General features: G+C 44.9%; 5 non-coding genes across 5 annotated transcripts; 2 read left to right on the top strand and 3 right to left on the bottom strand.

Moving 5' to 3' along the window:
* Nucleotides 1-17: 17 nt before the first annotated feature.
* On the bottom strand, nucleotides 18-134 carry LOC116675497 (U5 spliceosomal RNA). The gene has a single exon (XR_004328423.1). It is a non-coding gene; the product is annotated as a U5 spliceosomal RNA (small nuclear RNA).
* A 367-nt stretch (nucleotides 135-501) lies between these two features.
* Nucleotides 502-692, bottom strand: LOC116675495 (U2 spliceosomal RNA). Its single transcript, XR_004328421.1, has one exon. It is a non-coding gene; the product is annotated as a U2 spliceosomal RNA (small nuclear RNA).
* Nucleotides 693-930: 238 nt separating this feature from the next.
* On the bottom strand, nucleotides 931-1,047 carry LOC116675496 (U5 spliceosomal RNA). Its single transcript, XR_004328422.1, has one exon. It is a non-coding gene; the product is annotated as a U5 spliceosomal RNA (small nuclear RNA).
* Nucleotides 1,048-12,276: 11,229 nt separating this feature from the next.
* On the top strand, nucleotides 12,277-12,364 carry trnay-gua (transfer RNA tyrosine (anticodon GUA)). The gene is given in 2 exon segments: nucleotides 12,277-12,313; nucleotides 12,329-12,364. It is a non-coding gene; the product is annotated as a tRNA-Tyr (tRNA).
* Nucleotides 12,365-15,034: 2,670 nt separating this feature from the next.
* trnay-gua (transfer RNA tyrosine (anticodon GUA)) lies at nucleotides 15,035-15,122 on the top strand. Its single transcript is given in 2 exon segments — nucleotides 15,035-15,071; nucleotides 15,087-15,122. It is a non-coding gene; the product is annotated as a tRNA-Tyr (tRNA).
* The last annotated feature ends 7,109 nt before the right edge of the window (nucleotides 15,123-22,231 follow it).

The following is a 22,231-nucleotide window of genomic DNA, read 5'->3' as shown; positions in this document are numbered from 1 at the left end:
TTTTTACAAGTACAAAAGGCTTAACCAAACAGCAAAGCCCACCAAAAATAATTTCAACTCATAGGCGTTCCTCTCCACGGAAGTCTTTAGTAAAAGGCGAAAGGCTTGTGCGTTATGAAGAGAAACCAGAGTAAGTGCAGCCCACGCTCGAGAGCAGCCGAAATGCCCAGTCTTCCCAGTCCCAACCCTCGCGGTGATTCTCACTTGGTGTGCCGCTTTCCAATCCAAGGCCTGGCCTATTGCCACACTTTCACAGGGCCAATATTTTGTCCTTGCTGTTTTTCCGCCAATAAATAGTGCAAATCTTGCTACACTTTTGTATGGCTTTATCTTGCCAAGTATTATAACAACGTTTTGATACCAGGAACCCAACGAGGTCATTCAGGTTTTGCGACAACTTCTGACGGTAAAATCTGCCAGCCGTGTCTCTTCAGGTCCATTGACAGTTTGAGCAACGGGCAGCTCCACGTGCATCGTCAATTGTTTTTCCACAACACAGAAGATGGGTGCACCGTTCCCAGCGACGCTGCAATACCGGGTCGATGCGTGGAGTGAATGGAGCAAGCCCCTTTTTCAACTCCCATTGCTAAAAATCCATTTAATATGTTGTCCCCTGATAGAGGACATATCAGATATTAAACTGATAAGAACAGATACTACACTTGATCTTAGCCAAAAGGCCGAGAAGCGATGACCACCACCTCTTTGCTGTCCGATGCGACCTCCCCGGACGGTTCTCAGTTGTCAAGGTCCAGTAATTTTAAAAGGACATAACAGCTGCTACTTGGCACCCCCGTCCAAGCAATTTTGGTTTTCCCAAGTGGTCAAGCTTCTGCCAACCTGCAATGTTCCCATGCTGTCACATTTTAGCTGCGTTTAAGAATCTGAGTTTCCTTATGGAGAGCGCATTTGTTTTTTACAAGTACAAAAGGCTTAACCAAACAGCAAAGCCCACCAAAAATAATTTCAACTCATAGGCGTTCCTCTCCACGGAAGTCTTTAGTAAAAGGCGAAAGACTTGTGCGTTATGAAGAGAAACCAGAGTAAGTACAGCCCACTCTCGAGAGCAGCCGAAAACGCCAGTCTTCCCAGTCCCAACCCTCGCGGTAATTCTCACCAGGTGTGCCGCTTTTCCAAATCCAAGGCCTCACCAATATTTTGTCCTTGCTGTTTTTCTGCCAATTGTTGGAGAAATCCTTCTATAAACTGACAACTGACTCCATGATGAATTAACACAGCGTTTATTCTTGTGGTCAACAGATGAAATGCGTTTCCGGGCAGTTAAACGTGCACGGACCAGATGGAAACTTGTCTAGTACAGAGGTTCCCAAAAAGGCACTTAAACAATAGCGTGCTCAGGGTTATATTGGTTCCCCTTGTGGGGCCTGATTGGTCAGCTATACTGTTGCTGGGGTACAATCCCTGCTCTGCCTCTTCCTTCTTGCCTGTCTATTATTTTCAGTTATCATTTACTTCACAAGACAGCTATGTTCACTCCCTTCTTAGTTTGTACGTCCTGTTCTCTGAGTTATCAGACCGTCCTCGAACTTCAGTGTCCTTGGCCTCACCATCTCCTCTTCTCGTGCTCACTGTAGCTTATCTGACTAAGATAGCCCTCCTGTTCTCTCCCTCCTAGCCGTACCCCAGCTGCAAAGCATAATGTATAATATGTCACACATACACACACTCTTATTTAGTCTTTGGTTAATTCAGCATATACTTTAAGCCAGCTTTTACGTGGCCGTTCCTGAGTGCCCTGTTCATCACCACCTCAGTCATTGTATTATTTTCCCACAAATTCCCCCTTTTCGCACCTACTAGGTGCGAACACTTTTTACACTAACTGCAGTGCCTCAACGTCCTCCCCGTCCTCAGGCATGGTGAGTAATGGCAGCATCCCAGCGGAATAGGGAGGCGGCGCTTTTTCTTTGGACAAGGCAGTGGTGATGAGCCGGGATATCATGGTCCGCAGGCAGGGCACACAGCAACACCCACAGGTAACTAGAATAGCGAGAAAAACAGCAATAGATGTCAAACAAGCAGTGATAAGATTCTTCCATTTGCCAAAAAAGGTTGTCATCCACCCCTCCAATGGATTTGATACACCTGAGGCGTCATGCATCTCCTGGGAAAGGGCTCGAAGTTGGTTCAAAGCCCTGGTGACCTTCCCATCCGGGGCAGTGTTGTTAGGGATGACCGTACAGCACATCTCTCCGAACATGGAACAGACTCCTCCTTTTTCAGCCAACAGCATGTCCAGCGCCATCCTATTCTGGAGCGCCATGAGGGACGTTGGGGCCATCTGCTCGGCCAGGCCTTCGATGGCATCCCTAGTTGCATTGCTCAAGCGTAAAACATTATAATGCACAAAATTTATCCTATCTACATTTTTGCTGGGAGTGACGGGGAAGATGGCTGAAAGCAGTGGTATATTCTCAAATCCTGCGGCTATTTGATCTGCCAATTTGTATTCATTCGGGACACCCCTAGGAACTCCTATGCTGTCTATATAGGTTGGGGTTCCCGCCCATGGATCAAAAGCCGGGCCTTGCATACTACGGGCCCTGCGCCTTCTCTTTACGGTCAGTTGCACAGCCTTATGGTGGGTATAGTGGACTCTACTCCCCACCAAAGATATGGGCATAGCTAATCTAACCATAGCACAAACTCCTGACGTTTGATTTGGGAACTTTATCTGGGAGTACAACCTAAGACCACCACAATAGTAGAATAGTCCTATTCTAGCCACTGGGCCTAGGGCTGTTTTGTTTTGTACAGTTGTATTACACCAGTCTGGGGGTATATCACCTAGTTTGATTGTGGGCTTGCTTGATCCGGTGAGATTGAAACAGTGATATCTTGCACCCTCCCCCTTTATGGCGGTAAAATACCCTGGTTTTTCAAAGCCTGGGGGAAAGAGGGATGCTAGGGTAGTACAATTGCGGGAAGCTGTCTTAGAGTGTGTGAAGTTCAACATGCATGCATATCCTGCTGGGTCCTCATTAGGAAACAACGGGGCCGGGTTAGTGAACATGACTGGTCTAGCTGTGGCACAGGCCACGCACCCTTCCATGTGTTGTTCTTTGGCATTCTGTATTAGCCACCTGATCCATAAATTGTCCTGGCCTGCACCTGCTGATAACTCTAACACATCTTCCACCCTCATTTTAGAGAAGTCCTGCACTATTACGTCTTCCTCCTTCAGGGGGGTTTTACTGTAGTCTCTGCCATGTCAGTGTCATTCTGTGTGTGCGTGAGGGGATCCAAAATATTTATCTGCAGGGGGGTTATCTGGTCACTTCCTGCTATCCATACACCTATGGCTAACATCCACACATCCTGACCGTTCCTGCTCCCAATTGCTCTATTTACTGACAGGGTTATGGGATTTTTCGTGGGGTCTGAACTATAGTCCCGCTGTATAGATAATATCTCCCATTCATCTTGTTGTACCCACCAATCTCTTTTGTCTGTCAACCTCGCCCATGGTTTCCACCCTCCTGTTGTCCAACCCGCGTCATACCAGCTGTTACAGAGACTACCTTTCACCTGTCCGGAAGCGCTCCTTTCACAGTCCTCTACCTTTTGATAGTCGTCACAGATGTACACATCTGTGTTTTTGTAGAAACTATTATACCCCCCGCAGTCTATAGCCTGACACAAATCAAAGGTAAATGACGTGGTTGAGTCTCTCACATAGGGGAGAGTCAATCTGGCACCGCACCTTGGGGATGGGCCCTTAGTGTGTTGCTTCACTACTGCCCAAACTGCTCTTCTTTTCTCTCGTCTAGTTTCATTTCCTTTGTTACTGAGAGGTGGTTGGACACTACCGGGTGATTGTTCTTTGTGGTCTCGGTCCCCATACGCATGTTCCAACCCCAGAATTAATGCTGCAACTCCCACTACTACTACTACTGCTAGGACAACTGTTGTCTTTTTCCCAAACCCCATTGCCTTCCAAGTTATGGATGTACTATGCGGGGGCTGTTCCCCGCCAAAACATCTCTTCCATCTATACATTTTGGATTGCTTTTCTAATTTCTGCCAATGGGCGGCTAGGAGGTGCGGCTGGGGCACAATGTGTCAGGTGGTGCCAAGGTGCTCCTTTTTTACCTTTAACCTGGACCGAGTGTGAAGTAACCTCCCTCACTTCGTAAGGCCCGGACCACCTGGGGTCAGTCCACTTCCTCTTGTGAACTTTGACCCTGACCCAGTCGCCTACCTTGACAGGTAGTGTTGCTTCCTCCTGCGGTTTCCTGTTCGCCAACTGGACCTGCGTAGAAAGGGCTGAAACCAGAGATGTTAGCTTTTTCATATAGTCTGTCATTTCTATTTGCTGAACATCTAACATTGGCATGTGGCCTCCATCTAGTGGAGGTCCTGGCATTTTTCTCCCTGTCATTATTTCATGTGGGGTCAAATGTGTTTCTCGTCCTTCTGAGGACCTCATAGCCATGAGGGCCAATGGGAGCGCTTCTACCCATGTTAACTTGCTTCCTGCACATGCCTTGGCTATCTTAGCCTTCAATGTCTGGTTTGCTCTTTCCACCATTCCCTGTGACTGTGGATGATAAACTGATCCGAAGGCATGAGTGATTCCCAGGGCCTGTTCTACTTCTCTTAGTAGTTTGTTGTTAAAATGTGTGCCATTATCTGACCTTATTTGCCTGGGGACCCCATACCTCGGGATGAGTTCAGTTTTGAGCCATTTCACCACTGTTTTTGCGTCCTCTTTTCTGGTGGGAATGGCTTCTACCCACCTAGAGAACCTGTCTACCATCACCAGAAGATACCTTTTTCCCCCTACCACATTTTCTGCGCCCATATCAGTATAATCTATACTGATATCTTGAAAACAAGCTGTGGGGACTGGGTACGCTCCTTTTAGTGTGGTGTATGGTTTCTGAACATTATGCTCTCCACACACCCTGCATTCCTGACAAAAATGTGTCACCATGTCCCTCAAATTGGGGTGCCACCACAGCTCAGACAGATTCAGGAGAGTCTGTTTTCTTCCTTCATGTGTTGGTCTGTGTGCCTCAGGTAGCAACATTCTGCACATCTCGGCTGATGCTGCTATCTTTCCTTGATGAGACCTCCATATCCCATCTTTGTCTTTTGTGGCGCCGCTCCGCTGCCACTGATTCCATTCATAGGCTCCTGCCTTTTTCTGCATTTCTAGAATGTCTTTAGGCTCCAGTGCCATTGGTTGTGATTCTATCTCTTTCGATAGTACCATCTGTTTTGGGGAGTATCCTCCCGCTCTTTTGGCTGCAGAATCTGCTGCCTCGTTTCCTGCACTTACTCTTCCTTGCCCTGCGTCATGTCCTTTGCATTTCATTATGGACACCTTTAGTGGAGCGGCAATAGCCTCCACTAGCTCCATTATCTCCTTCTGATGTTTTATGGGCATTCCTGCAGAGGTGACGTATCCTCGCCTTTTCCACATGATCGCGTCCAAGTGTGCTGTTCCATGAGCATAAGCAGAGTCTGTAAAAATGTTCACTGTTCTTCCTTTGGCTAGCAGAAGGGCTGCGATCAGAGCTTTTATTTCTGCTTTCTGTGCTGACGCTGGTTGGTTTATTATTCCTGCTTCCAATGTCTGATGTGTTCCATCTGGGTGTTGTTGGACTACTGCATATGATGCTTTGTTAGTCCCATCCTTTGTTTTGTAGCAACATCCGTCTGTGTAGAGCCACATGTCAGCCGACATGTCTGGTACGTTTTCCAGATCTGACCTTATTCTGCTTTCTTGGGCTGCTTCTTCCTCGCAAACATGTGGCACTCCCTGTCTACTCATACTGTTGGCCATGTTTATTCCTTCTGATGAGTAGGTGATGTGCGGTTGGGTACAGGCAGTCTGCAGTTTTGTTCTCCTTGTGGCACTGTATGCAAATTCCTTGCTGGCCAAAAAAGCTGTGACACCATGTGTGGTGTGGATTGTTATTGGATGGCACATTACAATATGTGCTGTTTTGTCAATGGATTTTGCCAGCGCCGCTACATAGCGGGCACAGGTTGTCTGTCCTTTTTCCACTGTATCCAGCCTTGATGAGTGGTACATCAGTACATGTCTGTCTCCCCCTTTTTTCTGAAATAAAATGGCATTGAGAAAGCCATTGTTTTCAGAAACATCCATATGAAATGGGAGTGAGTAGTCTGGGGAGGTGAGTGTCTCTGCCCTTGCTAGGGCACTTTTGAGGTCAGAGAAGGCGGCCTCGGCCTCTGTTGTCCATAGGAGGGGGGCGGTGAGACAGCGATGACCAGCAGCAGCCACCAGTTCCCTGAGCGATGTAGTTCTGTTGGTATAGTCAGGGATATGTGAGCGGCTGTATCCTGTGAGGCCCAGAAAAGACAGCATGTCTGCAACTGTGAGGGGAAGCGGGTGATGCAGAATAGCCTGTCTATGGCTGGGAGACACCCCAAGGCCTGCTGATGAAATTTGTCTGCCCAGAAAGAGGACTTGTCTCCTAGCAACTTGTACTTTGTCCCTTTTGACCTTGTAGCCTTTTGAGGCTAGGAATGTCAGCAGTGCCATTGTCTGTTCCACACAGGTGAGGGGATCTGTAGCAGCCAGCAGAAGGTCGTCCACATACTGTATGAGGACCACAGTTGTGGGGAGTTGCAGCTGCAGAAGATGAGATTTGAGGATCCTGTTGAACAGTCCAGGTGAGTCTCTATATCCCTGTGGCAACCTGGAATACGTGTATTGTTGACCATTGAAAGTGAATGCAAAGTACTCCTGTGAGTCTTGGTGTAGGGGCACAGAGAAGAAAGCATTGGCCAGGTCAACCACTGTGAAGTGGGTGAAGGAGGGGTTAAGTGATGTCAAAGAGACATGTGGGTCTGGGACAGGATGCACAGCTGGGACAGTAATGTCATTAATGGGTCTGAAGTCCTGCACCATGCGCCATCCTTTTCCTCCAGCTTTGGGGACAGGTAAAATGGGAGTGTTCCAGGGAGAACGAGTGGGATATATGACACCAGCTTCTAAGAGTCCCTGAATGGTTGGAGCTATGCCTTGGACCTGGTCAGGGGTGAGTCTATACTGTGGTCTGTGAATGACTGTGTGGTGCTGCGGTCTGATTGTAACAGTCACAGGATGTGTTTCTAAGAGTCCAGTGTCATATGGGCCGGTGGTGAACAGATGCTGGGGAAGAGTTAGTAGGGCGGTAGCTGCGCTGGGATGGTCAGTGCAGGGGAGTCCATGTTCTCTGGGGAGTGGGAGAACTTCAGGCAATGTTTTCTCTGTTGTGTGAGGCCCTTTAAAGCACCACATGTCTTCAGCGTCAGTGTCAGCTTTTAGAAGGCCAGGTGTGGAGGTGGGGAGCCATTTAAATGTTAGTGCACGTTTTATCATAGGGCCCAGGATCTGGCCTGCTGGCCAAATCCTACTGCGAGTGTGACATGCGGGGAAGAAGAGTCCCAGAGTGTGTACCAGTCTTCAGAGGAGTGCGTTAAGACCACAGAAGCAGCCACCCCTTCTTTACCACAATATATGCCTCTGCATAAGAGAAGTGGGTGCTGTCCTTGCATGTTTGTCTCCCAGTCATCTTGATATGGGGTGTCCAGGTCGTCAGCTACATGTAGAGTACAGTGTACTTGTGGGAGTGGGGACATGTAGGGGTGCAGTCTGTATATGGCTGGTTTCAGGATGTTGAATGCATGTTGAATGGAGGGTGTGTCAGGGCCTGTGGGAAGCAGGCGTAACCAATATACATATTGGTGTAGTTCTGACACTGGGGTTGGTGTGAGGGAGAGAATGGTGACTGGGGAATCAGGAGTGGATACTGGAGGAACAGGAGTGACATGAATGCCATCCACATTCATCCATATGCACAGATTCAATTTACACATAAGATCTCTTCCTAATAAATTTACTGGGCATGCAGGGGAAAGCAAAAAAGAATGTGTGTGTGTTTGTGAGTTAAATTCGGTTAACAATGGCTGTGTGAAGTGCTGTAAGATAGGGGTCCCACTGACTCCCATAACTGACTGAGTTTGAGCTGAAGGAGGGAAGTAGGTGGAATTTAGACAGGAGAACGTTGCTCCTGTGTCTGCCAGCATTACATGTGGTTTACCTTGAATAGTGAGGGTAATGAGGGGTTCTGTGGTCAGACCAAAATGAAAATCAGTGGGAGGACACCTTCATTGTGGACCCTGTTGGTCATACCATTGCTGTTGTAGGGCCTGATTAGCGGGGGACAGTGGCCATGGCTCACGGGGTATGGTTGGGGTGAGGGATTTCTCCCTGGCCCTCTAGGGGGCTGTGCTGGGGGCTCTTGGCATTCTCTTGCATAGTGGCCTTGCTGACCACAGTTGTAGCAAAGGAAGTAGGGCTGAGAGGTCCTTCCTCCAGGCCTGGACCTAGTCATTCCTCCTCCTCTCTGAAAACCTCGCCCTCTTCCTCTTGTGGGCCAATTTTGCTGGCTCGTGTTCGCTGGCCATGGTGGTTGTGGGGGTGGTGGCCAGGAAGCTTGTGCTCTCTGTAAGAGTTGAGTGACTGCTTCCAACACTGGGGCTTCTGACTGTTGGGGGTTCTGTGAGACTGTCATTTGTTTAGCTTTGCTGGGCTTGGGCTTGTTTAATTCTTCCAGTTGTTTCTTTAACAATTGAGTTTGTAGTCTTTTTAATTCATCTTCTTGTTGCTCTGCTCCTTTTTGGTGTTTTGACAGGAAATGACGCACATTCTCACCCCATGTTGCATCGGTCATTGTTTGCAGGCCTACTACTCCTCCTAACTGTGTCTGAACTGCTGTGGGTAATCCCCTAGTACCCCATGGCGGAACAGCGCCACTGTGGCGGCGGACTGGTCCCACGGTTCCCTCATAGCACGCTGCCAAATCTTTTTTGCTCTATCTGCATAGGCATCAAAATTTTCATCACTTAGTCTTTTTAAATCATGCCATGCTGCATGATCCCCAACTGTGGGATACATGCGGTGCAGCTCAGCCCAAATGCCAGGGGTTACTGCTGATGCAGGCACTGATGCGGGAACAGTGGGTCCAGCTCCCCCTCTGGTGAGGGCAGCACTAGCTTCATCTGCTCCCATTACTCTACCCAATACTGCTCTGAGATCTCCCAAACACAGCTGCACTCCTGCTGTAAGACTATTGAAAGCTGTGAGGAAATGCTCAGCCCCTCCTGTCAGGGAGGGGAGTTTTGCACACAGAGCATCTAAGTCACCAAAACTGTAAGGGGTGTACATCAACAGTCCTCCTCCTCCTCCTACTGGGCGGAGTGGGCATTGTAGCCCCGCCTCTGGTGTGTGGCGCGTCTGCTCTTCCTCACTGAGCTCATTCACTGTTCGACGCAGCTGCTCTTGCTGCTCTTTTATCTCTCTGAACTCTTTGTTAAGTCTTTCCCTTATTCTAGTTGATCTTCGCAGCATAACTTCGTCAGGGTCCTCGTTGGTAAATTTACCTTTAAATGTGCCTGCTACAAAAACGTCTTGAGGACTTTGTGATCTAGATCTGGGCCTGCGTTTATGTCGTTTTTTAGTCCTTTCCCTAGAGCTAGAGCTTCTGTCTGTTTGCTCACTTTCCCTGCTGCTGTCTGACTGTTCGCTATCTTCCTTACTTCCTGAGTCTTGTGGGGTACTATGGTGAGGTGGACTGGGTCCTTTTACTGACATGTGAAAATGCTCTGGATTTTGTTGGCAAAAAGACGCTGAATATGGGGTACTAGCTTTGCTTGGGCCGGCTGGGACTGTGGCCGCTGGTTGTGGTGGAGCCGCTGCTGCTCCCCCTGACGCTGACTGTACCATTAAATTTAGATAACATTCTAAATCCTGTACGCGGCCCTCTAATGCCGGTATCAATGGGTCCTGTGGTACGTCTATTTGTAATGCATTTGGCTGTAAATGGGCAGTTACCACTGGGCTTGGACTGTGGGTTTTGATGCCGTTGGACCTGTATACGGCGGCGGTGGAGCGGAAATTCTTAGGTTCTTATGTCTGGATAAAAAGGGTTTGTTGGCGGGGGCGCCTCAGCGGGCAGCGGGGTTTTCTCTGCGCTAGCGGTTTTATTCTGTTCAGCTTCTGTCTCAGTTTTGGTGAACTTTTGTCATCTTGTTTTGTCAATCCCAATTGTTTCTGTATTGCATTTGTCATTTTCAACCCCACCCCATATTTCTCTTTCTGCGCTTCATACTCCTTCTGCTTTGGTTTAGTCAATTTAAACCATTTCTTTTCTTTTCCTCCTCTGCCTGCCTTTCCGCATACTCCAACTTACTTTTTTCATACTTCACTATTTCATTCACTTTCTCCGGGGACGGCGCCCCTTCTCCCTCAATCCATCCTCCTCTCTCCCATTCTTTCACAATCTCTTTTGCTACTTTCTCCTCTCCTTTATTGCCATACTTTTTTTTTTCACTGCCCCTACTAACACTTTACCATAAGGGGTCGTCATTTTACAACAAATAAGCAGTGAGAAAAAATCCAACAAGCCAAACCACAACAAAAATCACACATGCAACAACAAACAACTTTTTCATTAAGACTCCATCTAGAGCCTTTTTATGTACATCTCTATAATCTTTACAACTTAAAAAGTGACCTCTCACTCCTTAACACAAATACACTCGCGGTGGACTCGTAATATTACAATGACAATCTGTTAACTGCAATTCTTTTTCAGGTTGTTCACACAGAACCAAGGGTGGCAATTCACAATCACTCATCTGAACTATCTGTCCTTAGCAGTCTCCTACCTCGTCAACCATCTGGACGTATTTTCCTCTGACTATTTGTCCCTTTTCCTCTCCTACCGCCACCCGTATTATTCAACAATTCTCTCACAACTCTCTAGTTGTTTTTCTCTGTTTAATCACATCACATGCCCCAACATTTCATCTGTTTATATCCCTTTAATTACAGCACATTCAATCAATACTTTTCGCTTAAAACAACACTTACGACAGTTGAAATGTGATCACATCAATTTAGTTTTCAGCCAATAACAGAATTTTGATTTTAAACAGGCTTCTGCTTACCTTTTTTGTTGAGAGCTCTCAGTGATCACACCAACGAATCGCAGTATCGCCGCTCAGTCCCCTTCACGGGCTGCGGGATGTCAGTCCGGTGGCTGAGCTGAACCAGACCGTGGACACAATGCCAAGGTCCAGTTGGATTCTCCTGTCCAATTACGTTATCACGTCCGGGGTCACCAAATTTGTTGGAGAAATCCTTCTATAAACTGACAACTGACTCCATGATGAATTAACACAGCGTTTATTCTTGTGGTCAACAGATGAAATGCGTTTCCGGGCAGTTAACGTGCACGGACCTGATGGGAACTTGTCTAGTACAGAGGTTCCCAAAAAGGCACTTAAACAATAGCGTGCTCAGGGTTATATTGGTTCCCCTTGTGGGGCCTGATTGGTCAGCTATACTGTTGCTGGGGTACAATCCCTGCTCTGCCTCTTCCTTCTTGCCTGTCTATTATTTTCAGTTATCATTTACTTCACAAGACAGCTATGTTCACTCCCTTCTTAGTTTGTACGTCCTGTTCTCTGAGTTATCAGACCGTCCTCGAACTTCAGTGTCCTTGGCCTCACCATCTCCTCTTCTCGTGCTCACTGTAGCTTATCTGACTAAGATAGCCCTTCCTGTTCTCTCCCTCCTAGCCGTACCCCAGCTGCAAAGCATAATGTATAATATGTCACACATACACACACTCTTATTTAGTCTTTGGTTAATTCAGCATATACTTTAAGCCAGCTTTTACGTGGCCGTTCCTGAGTGCCCTGTTCATCACCACCTCAGTCATTGTATTATTTTCCCACAGTAATCTGGCTTTCACAATTCAGTGCCTACCCTCTTACTGACATCACCGCACGTCACTGCTCAAGACACTTGCAGCAATAGATGCTATGCCAAATATCAACAGAATGGAAATACATTTAGTGCTGATGCAACGCATAGGAATTAGCAGAGAATGGTATCGATACATCGACCTCTGGGTTATGGGCCCAGCACGGTTCCGCTGTGCCACTCTGCTCTGCTGTTTATGCTCAGGGGAAGGAAAATTCTGAGATTCACATTTTGAGGGACAGTTTTCGGGTTTCAAAGTTAAAGATTTGGTAGACCTTGCAACTGTCATTTATGTGAGCTTCCTGCTTATCTCAAAGAATCTTGAAGGAGTCAACTGAAGCAATAATGAGCCAATACCTTGTTAAAAAATGTTAATGTGTTTGCAAAATCTGAAGAATTCCCTCCAGGGGGTCCTGTGTCATTACAATCACAAGAATGGGAAGTGCGTACGTATTGACTAGTTTCCTTCGATAGCTCAGTTGGTAGAGCAGAGGACTGTAGAGACATAAAGCAGAAATCCTTAGGTCGCTGGTTCAAATCTGGCTCGAAGGAGCAATTGTTTTCCAGAGTTTCCATTAGGGGATCAGTAAAGAATTTCTAATTTTGATGTAGAGATGGACGGATGACCCAAAGCACAATACTTCTTGCCGAGACATAACAAGGTTAGACAGAGTTAAGCCCTGACAGAATAGAAGCAACAGATGAAAGTTGTGAAATAGTGCCAAGTGTGACCAGAAGAACTGGAAAAAAACTAGAACTATAAAGTACAAACCATTCTTCAAAATATCTTTATTGTGCTCACATGGCCCTCATTTATGAAACGTGCGTACAACCTAAAACAGGTGGAAGACGGGCGTACGCCAATTCCTAAGCAAAGCTCGGCATTCATCAATTTGTGATGGGCTGCAAAAAAATCTCATGTCTGGTCTAACCTTGTGTACGCAAGTTTACACAGTCATCACATTTAAGAGTAAATTTAAAACTCTCCTCTTTTATAAAACTTAATGTTAGGGAGTCGCAGCATTCGCCTCCCGCGGGGGAGGGTTTATAGCCGCAGACATGGCACCCTTTCTCTTCTCTGCTTCTCTTCATAGTCGTCAGATTAATTTACCATATGATCAATAATATAATAAAACAAGAGGAAGGCAGTGCAGTACAACCCAGTCCAGCAGGGGAGAGTTCTCGCCCGACCAGGCTCCTCTCTTTACCCTGTCTCTCTTAGTTACACTGTAATAGTTTTAGACCGCCAAAGGACTTCTTTTGACACACTGAGCTCTTCTCTCTTTCATCTTTCCGTTTGTGTGCATCCATGTCCCAGAAGTTACTAACCTAGCTCTGGCGAGTCATTCCCCAGAGTCCTTATCTTCTTTTTCCCCCAGCATGTTTCCTTAGATCAGGGAGGCTCCAAAATCATGCTTGGAGCTGTCGCCGCAGTGCCCTGCTATGCCATTAACTACTACAATCTTCATTTCAAACCCAACCGCCCATTAAAAAATGTGTTTATGTATTGTCCAAGCCTTGTTTGCACTGACCGTATTTGTTCAGCCCAGCTGATGTTTTGTTTAAATGTCTTTGTCCTTATGTAACTGTATTGTGGATTTCATTTGTCGAAATCTATTTTTCTATATCGATGTCTTGTATTAATGTTTGTCCTGACGTGCTGTACCATGTTTTATGTTTCAGCAGAACAGGAACCTGCTGAAAACCAGTTTTAAACTGAGTCAGGCCCGTTTTTATATTGTAATGTAATGTTACTTTTTCTAACTTTCCTGTATAATAAATATATGAAATGAAATGGAAAAAAAATCCATCAGAGGTTTCTTCCTAAAAGGGATTTTTTTCCTTCGCACTGTTGCTTGCTCTGGAGGGAACTACAAGAACTGTTGGGTCCTTGTAAATTATAGTGTGTGGTCTAGACCTACTCCAACTGTAAAGTGTCTCTAAACGCATGCACACCACTGTATGCATGTATACCTGCATGCGTTTCAAAATGTAGGCCGAGTATGTACTTAAAAAATGAAACATAGTCGTATTGACACACAAAAAAAGAATTTGACATAGAAAGCACCATTTTAAGGACACACAGTAAACCTACAATGAAATTGTATTTGTACTTTTTTGAAAATAGTAAGAACCTTCTTGATCACAAAGTGCGTGGGAATGTATTAGCTCCCTTCGATAGCTCAGTTGGTGGAGTGGAGGACTGTAGAGGCATAAAACTGAAATCCTTAGGTCGCTGGTTCAAATCTGGCTCAAAGAAGGCCTACGGTAAGTAAGGGAATTGCAAGAAGCCGGACGTTGCCCACAGGTCTACGGCAGCGCTGCACTCCCAGAGCCTCACCAACTCGGGCTCGCCACATCCAGGTGACATTCCCCGGGAGTGCATAACGGACCTGACCGGGAGGATCAGATGAGCCACCATCCATGACAAGTCCCAGAGTCTGTTTGGGAGAGCCGAATGATTCATGTTGCATCGAATCGTTTAGGGCTCTTCAAAAGCCAGCCCACGCATCGGACTCACTGGTTTGATGATTTGTGAAAACATACACTTCTTCTTGCTCAAGGTGAACACGTTTTAAAAAGGTTTGGATAAAAGCATAGCTTGGTGGCACGATAAAGGACCCAGGTACTATAAGATCAGAGGGTAAGGTCTTCAATCTTCTGAGGTATGATCCCATCCAGAACCGTGCCATAGCTGCATTTGTAGGATTTCTGGATGGGGCCTTGGCTGCTGTTATGTGTATAGCTGTAAATCTGCTCCCTAAAAACAATAACAGGTCCTTTCTCCTTTAGCTTCTTTGGCATTCTTTTTTCACTCGTTTCCACTTGGACCCCCGAGGAAATAAAAAATGGCTTGTTCCAGGTCTAAAACCTCTTTTCTGGGGGGGGGGGGGGGGGGGGGGGGTACTCATCAATTGATCTGCGAGTTCATGTGAATGTTTTTGCAAAATCTGAAGAAATTCCCTCCAGGGGGTCCTGTGTTATCACATCCACAAGAATGGGAAAAGTTGCAAAGTTAAAGATTTTGTAGACCTTGCAACTATCATTTATGTGAGCTTCCTGCTTATCTCGAAGAATCTTGAAGGAGTCAACTGAAGCAATAATGAGCCAATACCTTGTTAAAAAATGTTAATGTGTTTGCAAAATCTTAAGAATTCCCTCTAGGGGGTCCTGTGTCATTACAATCACAGGAATGGGAAGTGCGTGAGTACACATTAGCTCCCTTCGATAGCTCAGTTGGTAGAGCGGAGGACTGTAGAGGCATGGAGCTGAAATCCTTAGGTCGCTGGTTCAAATCTGGCTCGAAGGAATCCACTTTTCTAGAGGTTCCCTTCAGGGATCAACAAAGTGTTTCTGATTCTGATGTAGAGATGGACGGATGACCCAAAAGCACAATACTTCTTGCCGAGATAAAACAAGGTAAGACAGAGTTAAGCCCTGACAGAATAGAGAATTACAGACAAAAGATGTGAAATAGTGCCAAGTGTGACCAGAAGAATTGGGAAAAAACTATAAAGTACAAACCTTTCTTGCTACTGTGTGTTTATTTAAATATGGGTACACCTACATGTAGGGTGACAAGATTGAAATATAAGCCTTAGAGATGAGGATAAAGCACTTTTGCTGAATATGAGTGTTATGACTAATATGAGTCAATATCTGTCCTCAGATTGAGTAAAACTCATTGAGTAGCTGACTGTGTCTGCGTTCTGTGATAGGCTAGTCTGCTAATTCCTATGCTTTGTATTTACAGTCTGTTGATGTTTAAAAAAGCATCTGTTTCCGAAATTAATTGTCTCCACCTGCTGAAGAGTAAACTTAATGGCATGTCCAGTTCATTTCATCTATAAAAATAGAAACCAACAGTGCTCATACCTGCCCATAAAAACTGAAGCATAATACATATCCTACAACACAAGTACATAAATGCAGTAAAACATGCACGTTTAAAGTGCTTGTTGTTCTTTCTGATAATCTGAGGTATAAAAGAGAGAGCATACCACTTAGTTTGTGTCACAAGAGGTCTTAGTCTACCACTACGTTCTATAACCCAACCAGTCAGATTACCACAGGAGGTAATATCTGTTGCAGCTCTTTTAAAGACTCTACCATAATACCTGCTGGAGATGCCAGGTCCTCATACATGTAAAGCATGAGCTCTACCACTGAGCTACATCCCCCATTTTCTGTTTTTTCAAACTTTTTTCTGAGATAAACTTATCTTTATTAATCCTTTTGGGATGACTCCCGCAATGAAATAAAAACATCACTGAATAAAAGAAGATACCTTGGTAAAACATGTAATGTTAATGTTGTATATGGCTCCAAAACCTGTAAATGCAACTGCAATGGCTGGAAATAAAACCTCGGCAAAATGCTTGCACTGCTATGGTATAAATCATAGTCAAAAAGTAACACACCTGTTGCCTTTCTGCTGGACAATACAAAGTTCACTGCAACCTTGTAACACAGACTGAAAATAAATGCTAAGAAATACATTGGTGGCTGGAGATTGATCATGATCGCACATCCGCAATTGGGTATTCTGTCATGTGTCACTGGTTTGCTACAACTCTAAACCCTCTGAGCCCTAATGCCATTTTTACAGTTTATTGTCTGTCTGGATTTATTTGGTAAAAAAGTTTGTAAAACATCAACCCTGTTGTCTACAGTCAAGATATGAACATCATTTTTTAAGGACAAACTGGGTTAATAGAATATTTGGGTTGCAGTGAGGTCACTTGAATGTTAAAATGGTTGTAGGACCTTAAAGACAAATAAATAAATAAATAAATAAAACGGGACATGAATCTTCCAGATATGTATTGATATCACAGACAGAGCAGTAATACATAAGCCATTTTCCAATCTAAAAACCTTCTCATATGTCTTGGGAGTCACACACATTTTTTTCAAAGAAAGTCCAGACGCTTTTGCCCTCATGACATTTACTTATGCTAATAATCCACATAATAATGTCATATTTATTGATATTACACCCACAGCAATGCTACTCAAGCATTTGTGTGTCTAAAACAGTTCTCCTATATGCAAAAATAAACATAATAAACATAACTAATATAAAACACACAGTCTTTATAGTTCTTCAAAAAAGGCCCAAATACATGCCAAATCTCAAACCAGTCACGCCATTCTCCTCTGTAAAACGGTAGGTATCTATCTTGTCCGCTATGTATCTTTGATCGCATACTAGACTAGCTTGACTGGGAGGATTGGCCTCTATCAGACTCCATACTCTTTGGGTTATGTAGTATTCCATATATGGGCATGTTGCTTGCCTTCACTTCGGACACACGCGGAGGAGACATGGAGCACGGAGCTAGCGGCAGAAATGAGTGAAATCGTGATGAATTCTAGACATTGAGTAGATAAATCTTGGATGCAACAGTATGGAAAAATGCTCAACGACCCTGAAAAAGGGAAGAAGTTCCAATGCTGGATAGAAAATCACCTGTAGAGGCTAGAAAAACTCCAAAGAGACCTCCGTAACCACTTTTTCATTAGCTTTTAGCAGCAACAATCGGTAAGTTTATATCTTTTATGGTTATTAAATGATTCAACTATGAATCTGAGGTGCTGTTTTTGCTCGTGGGCGAGTCTCTCGGATCCACAGGGTTAAAGTCAGCATACCATAGTCCCATAAGCAACACACAGGTCACCAGTGAATTGTTCTTTTAAAGTCCACCTCTCCACAGAAATTCACAAATTGTCTGCATTTTTTTATCCTAAGGTGGATGACTACAAAACCGAAAGGTTATTCGGTCAAGCTGCTTTTTCCCTCAATAATGAGGAGTTTAAGTGGCTTGAATACTTAACAAAGGGCATGTTTTGTACGCCAGGACAGCAATTATGTATTCCACTCAACAAACGGCAGGCAGATTAAGAAGCCGTTTGGCGTCCTCCACCTGGCTCGGGTGGATGCCGGTATGAAGGGGAATGTGACTTTTCACCCAGATCCGGAGCAGCGTCTTCACTCAAGTAAGAACTTAATATAAGTTTGATTCTGGCCATTGATCAGAATTTGGAAGTAGGAGTCCTCAATTTGGGGGCTAGAATTAGAATTGAGTAAAACTGACGTAAACACAATTTAGCGACTGGGTGTTTTAGGTTAATTGGGAGTGTTGTTTAAGATTGTTGACACACAGTTGCTGTTAAGTACTGTTATCATATCATCATTTGTAAAAACGTCTTTGTTTGGGTTTCCAGGCCAGCAAACACCTCTCCGAAACGGAGAGAAAGCAGGTGGCCAAGGAAATGTGCCATGACCCCAGCACCGCAGACAGATTTTACGTTGCTCTGCCGGACAAGGTTACAGGCTACAAAACTAGAAGGTTAAGGTTAAAAGCACTGCAAAATGCTCTGGAAGTTGATGACGATGATCTTGAGACAAGTTCAAGTGGTGAAGAACCCCAACATGATGACCACACAGACTCTGACTCCTCATTGTCCGAGGAGGAGTTGAGAAGATGGAAATCAAAAAAAGAGCACACTAGTCTATTCAATAACACATTCATAAAGTTCTCATATTGTCTCCTCTCTAAGAAGCATGCAACTCATTTATAAAGGCTATTAATATGCTCTCCCTCCCAGCTGTTGCCTGGCTCTGACTCACAAAAAAAAAAACATGTAAAATAAAAACAAATTGCATAAACTTTGCTACTGTGTGTTTATACATATGTGAACACCTTACATATAGGTGTACACATTACTGCAAATTAAACTGACATGTCAGGGTTATATATCCACTTCAGAAAAGTGCCGCTTCTTTGCCAGATTACGTCTGGTCATGTCGTAAATAGTAGAGGCGAGGCCTCAAAACGGAGAATATATTGGGGCGTGATATTTTAATTATGATCGTTTCCAGCTGCTGCATTTATCAATGTACGATCATTCTTACGCTCTGATTGTTGTGATACGAACGTTTCATGAATCTCACGTGAAGCCTGTCATAAGAGGATTTCTGCGCTCATATCTGCGCTGGTTTCTACGTTAGTTTAATAAATGAGGGCCATTAGCTCTAAGGATGTGCTTCAATACATAACTGAAGTGGACACACTAATGAGTTGCACTATGTTGCAATTTGTTTATCTTGTCATAAGCTAAAGCCTTTTTCCAAGCTAAAAGAAAACAAGGCACTCTTCTGAAAACGCACAGCTGGGAGTGCTTGACAACCCTTTTAAGGTGCAGTGGGATTTTCGGCTGAGATGCTTCAGGTGTGTTTAGATGTGTTAAGGTGTGAGCCCAAATAGTCGTTGAACGACAAAGACAAGACAGCAATCAGGCGGTGGAACCGGGGTATTGAACCTTTGAATCATGCAACCAGTGGATATGATCAAACCCTGTATACAGCCCAACCACATCACTGGAAAGACAGCATTACTACAGGGTCCTGACAGGGTAGTGGGTGTTGATTTGTCAAAATGGACAGTAAACTGCCAGAACATGACTTTACTCGAGAACATCATTTTTCATGGCGCTGTAAACTACCTTTACAGCAGTTATATCATGATTGATCTCACCATGGAAATCAGGTTGAGGGTCACAATCTCTGATGCATCACCCTTTCAGAGTGTCTACAATTGTGTCACCAGCAAAGGAGATTTAGTAGATTGTGGATTCAATCCATCGAAATCTGGGTTATGGGCCCAGCTTCCGCTGCGCCACTCACACCAAAATTCCCCAGATGGGATGCGTACCCTCAAGGTATATATAGGAGGCCAGTGCCTTATCCATTAGGCCACTGGGGATGTACATGACATGGCTGTTCAAACTCAGTTCAGGAGAAATACATTGACAGTTCTGGAGCCATAATGAAACAGTAACCTTGACCTTTGACCTCCAAAATTTAAATCAGTTCATCCGCGACTCCAAGTGGTTATGTATGCCATATTAATATTGTTCCCACAGAATCCCTTTTTATCTGACCACTGCTTGATAACTTTTGAGTTTATACTGCTGAACTACACGCCATTAGGCAAAACTTTCTATACAAGATGTCTATTTGATAGTGCTGTAGCTAAATTTAAGGATGTGATACCATTAGCATTTAATTCATTACCAAGTCACAAAGTAACAGAGGACTCCTATGCAAATTTCAGTCCCTCCCAAATCCATCATTTTGTTGATAGTGCAGCAGGCACGCTGCGAACAACACTCGACTCTGTTGCCCCTCTAAAAAAGAAGATAATAAAACAAAGAAGGTCAGCTCCATGGTATAACATTGATACTCGCAAATTAAAGCAAATATCACGGAAACTTGAGAAGATTTGGCATTCCAACAAACTGGAAAATTCTCTTTTAATCTGGCAAGATAGTCTTAAAACGTATAGGAAGGCCTTTCGTAATACCAGAGCAGCGTACTACTCGTCATTAATGGGTTTTAAGTTTATAAAATTGTGTGGATTATGTCCTTTTTATCTTTAAGGTATGGAACTTTTTGAGTGGAAGAGAGTCAGCTCCGGCAAGCGTTTGTGTGGACTTGGAGCCGGTGTGCGGCCTCGATGATCCCGGACTGGCCCGTGGTTCCCTCGCCTCTGACCCCGACCCGCACCTTGGATCCCCAGCCTCAGCTGGCGCCCGGCCCCTTAGATCCCCAGTCCCAGGTGGCGCCGCCCTACCCTCCAGCCAGCGACCAGCTTCCCCGACCAGAGCGGACGCCCAGCATCCCTGACCCCTGCTGTCTTGTGATCCCCTGTGTGTCTGCTTGTTCTGTTTCCTGTTTTATTTTGAAGTCTGTTTTTTGTCTTGTTTAGCCTCTAGTTTACTTCCTGTGTCTTCCTGCTCTTGTGATTACCTGATGTTTCCCACCTGATTCCCTGCCCTCTTGTCACCTGCCTCTTGTTACCTGGTGTAGTTAATGTTTGTGCTTCCCTTGTCTCTTGTCAGATTGTTCTAGTTTGTCTGCCTGTCAGTACCTTGTCTTGCTGCCTGTTTCCGTATGCCCTGCTGTAAGTCTCTTCCTTGTGTATTAGTCCTGTCTTTCTCGCCCTTTTTTCCCCTAGATCCCTGCGGCCTTTGGGATTTTTCCGTGGAGTTTTAAACAGTTTATTCCCTTGTGTTTTTTTGCCAACCTCCATTTGGTCCTCTTTCCCCTGCTACACATCTCGCTATATACTGTAATATATCTAGTGTCTAATGTAAAAAAGCAAACAACAAAACATGAAAAACAACTGGAGTAGAGGACTATATGAGAAGTCATATACTCTCTCTCTCTCTCACACACTCCCAGGTTCCTTGGCAGGCAGGCAGAGAAGGACAGAGGAAAAAGTTAAAGCTGTTGTGGCCAAGGAGAAGTGGAGGACAAATGTCCACTCTGCATGGGATGTTCTTCAGATGTGGCCATCGCCATTGAAAGCAGCGATAGAAGACAACCAAGACATCATCAAGTCAGTGGTGGAGCAAAAGTGGAAGGGATTGACTTGAAGGATTTGGAGAACCCAAGGGAAGGGTAAGGTGAGGAAAAACAGAAAGGCAAAGTCCAAACGTTGCAATGACGTTGCCGTGGAAGCAACAGTTGTTTATATGTTTATACGTATTCACTACCATGCGATTCTCGAAAGGTGATGTGATATGTGACTACCACTGAATGCTCGTCTCATAGTGAGAGGGGAAGAAGAAGATGAAAGAAATACCAGTGGGACAGATGTGCTATCTCTCTTCAGGGGAAACCTGGGGACAAAACTATATGGATTCCAGATGATTCCCCTGATGATGGCCCTCACCTGGAGCACCTGGAAGGGATGCCTTGGAACTGGGGCACGGCAGGCTTTCGTGAAGCCTGTGGTGTTGCGCTGAACCAGATGGACCCAAAGACACCTACTGTTGTTGGCCACGAAAGACGTAGCCGTCAACCGCGAGCTGCTTTGGGACTATGGTGTTAGACGGGCGTCCTTCAAATGTGAAGACATGGCATGGCTGGACGACTAAGACCTTTGGTGTGTGTGTTTGTTTTTGTTCATGTTATTTGTTTATATTAGTGTTTAATTATAGTTTGTAAGTATTGTATTAATAAACGTGTTCACTTATCACAAATTCAAACACCAAACAAATTTGGGTTATAAACATGTCAACTATTAGCTTCTGCAAAAATCACTGAAGTTACACTGTTGACTGTATGTGTTTTGTGTGTAAATGCACCCTGCAACAAACTTCTCCAATGTGTTACAGTAAAATATTATTATCATAGGCGGCGTCTGCTGATTTTGACGAGGCATAAATTACGATTGTTTTAAGTGCTCTTGATGTAGTTAAACAATTAATTATTAACCTAAACATGCCTGGTTGCGCAAAGACCCAGGACTAGGTGGAGAGATTATATCTCCAACCTGGCCTGGGAACGCCTCGGGATCCCCAGTCGGAGCTGGTTGATGTGGCTCGGGAAAGGGAAGTTTGGGGTCC

This window comes from Etheostoma spectabile, unplaced genomic scaffold, assembly GCF_008692095.1.
Source record: "Etheostoma spectabile isolate EspeVRDwgs_2016 unplaced genomic scaffold, UIUC_Espe_1.0 scaffold00002007, whole genome shotgun sequence".
NCBI lineage: Eukaryota > Metazoa > Chordata > Actinopteri > Perciformes > Percidae > Etheostoma > Etheostoma spectabile.
The sequence above is the reverse complement of the archived record's forward strand: the minus strand, read 5'-3'. Positions and strand labels throughout refer to the sequence as shown.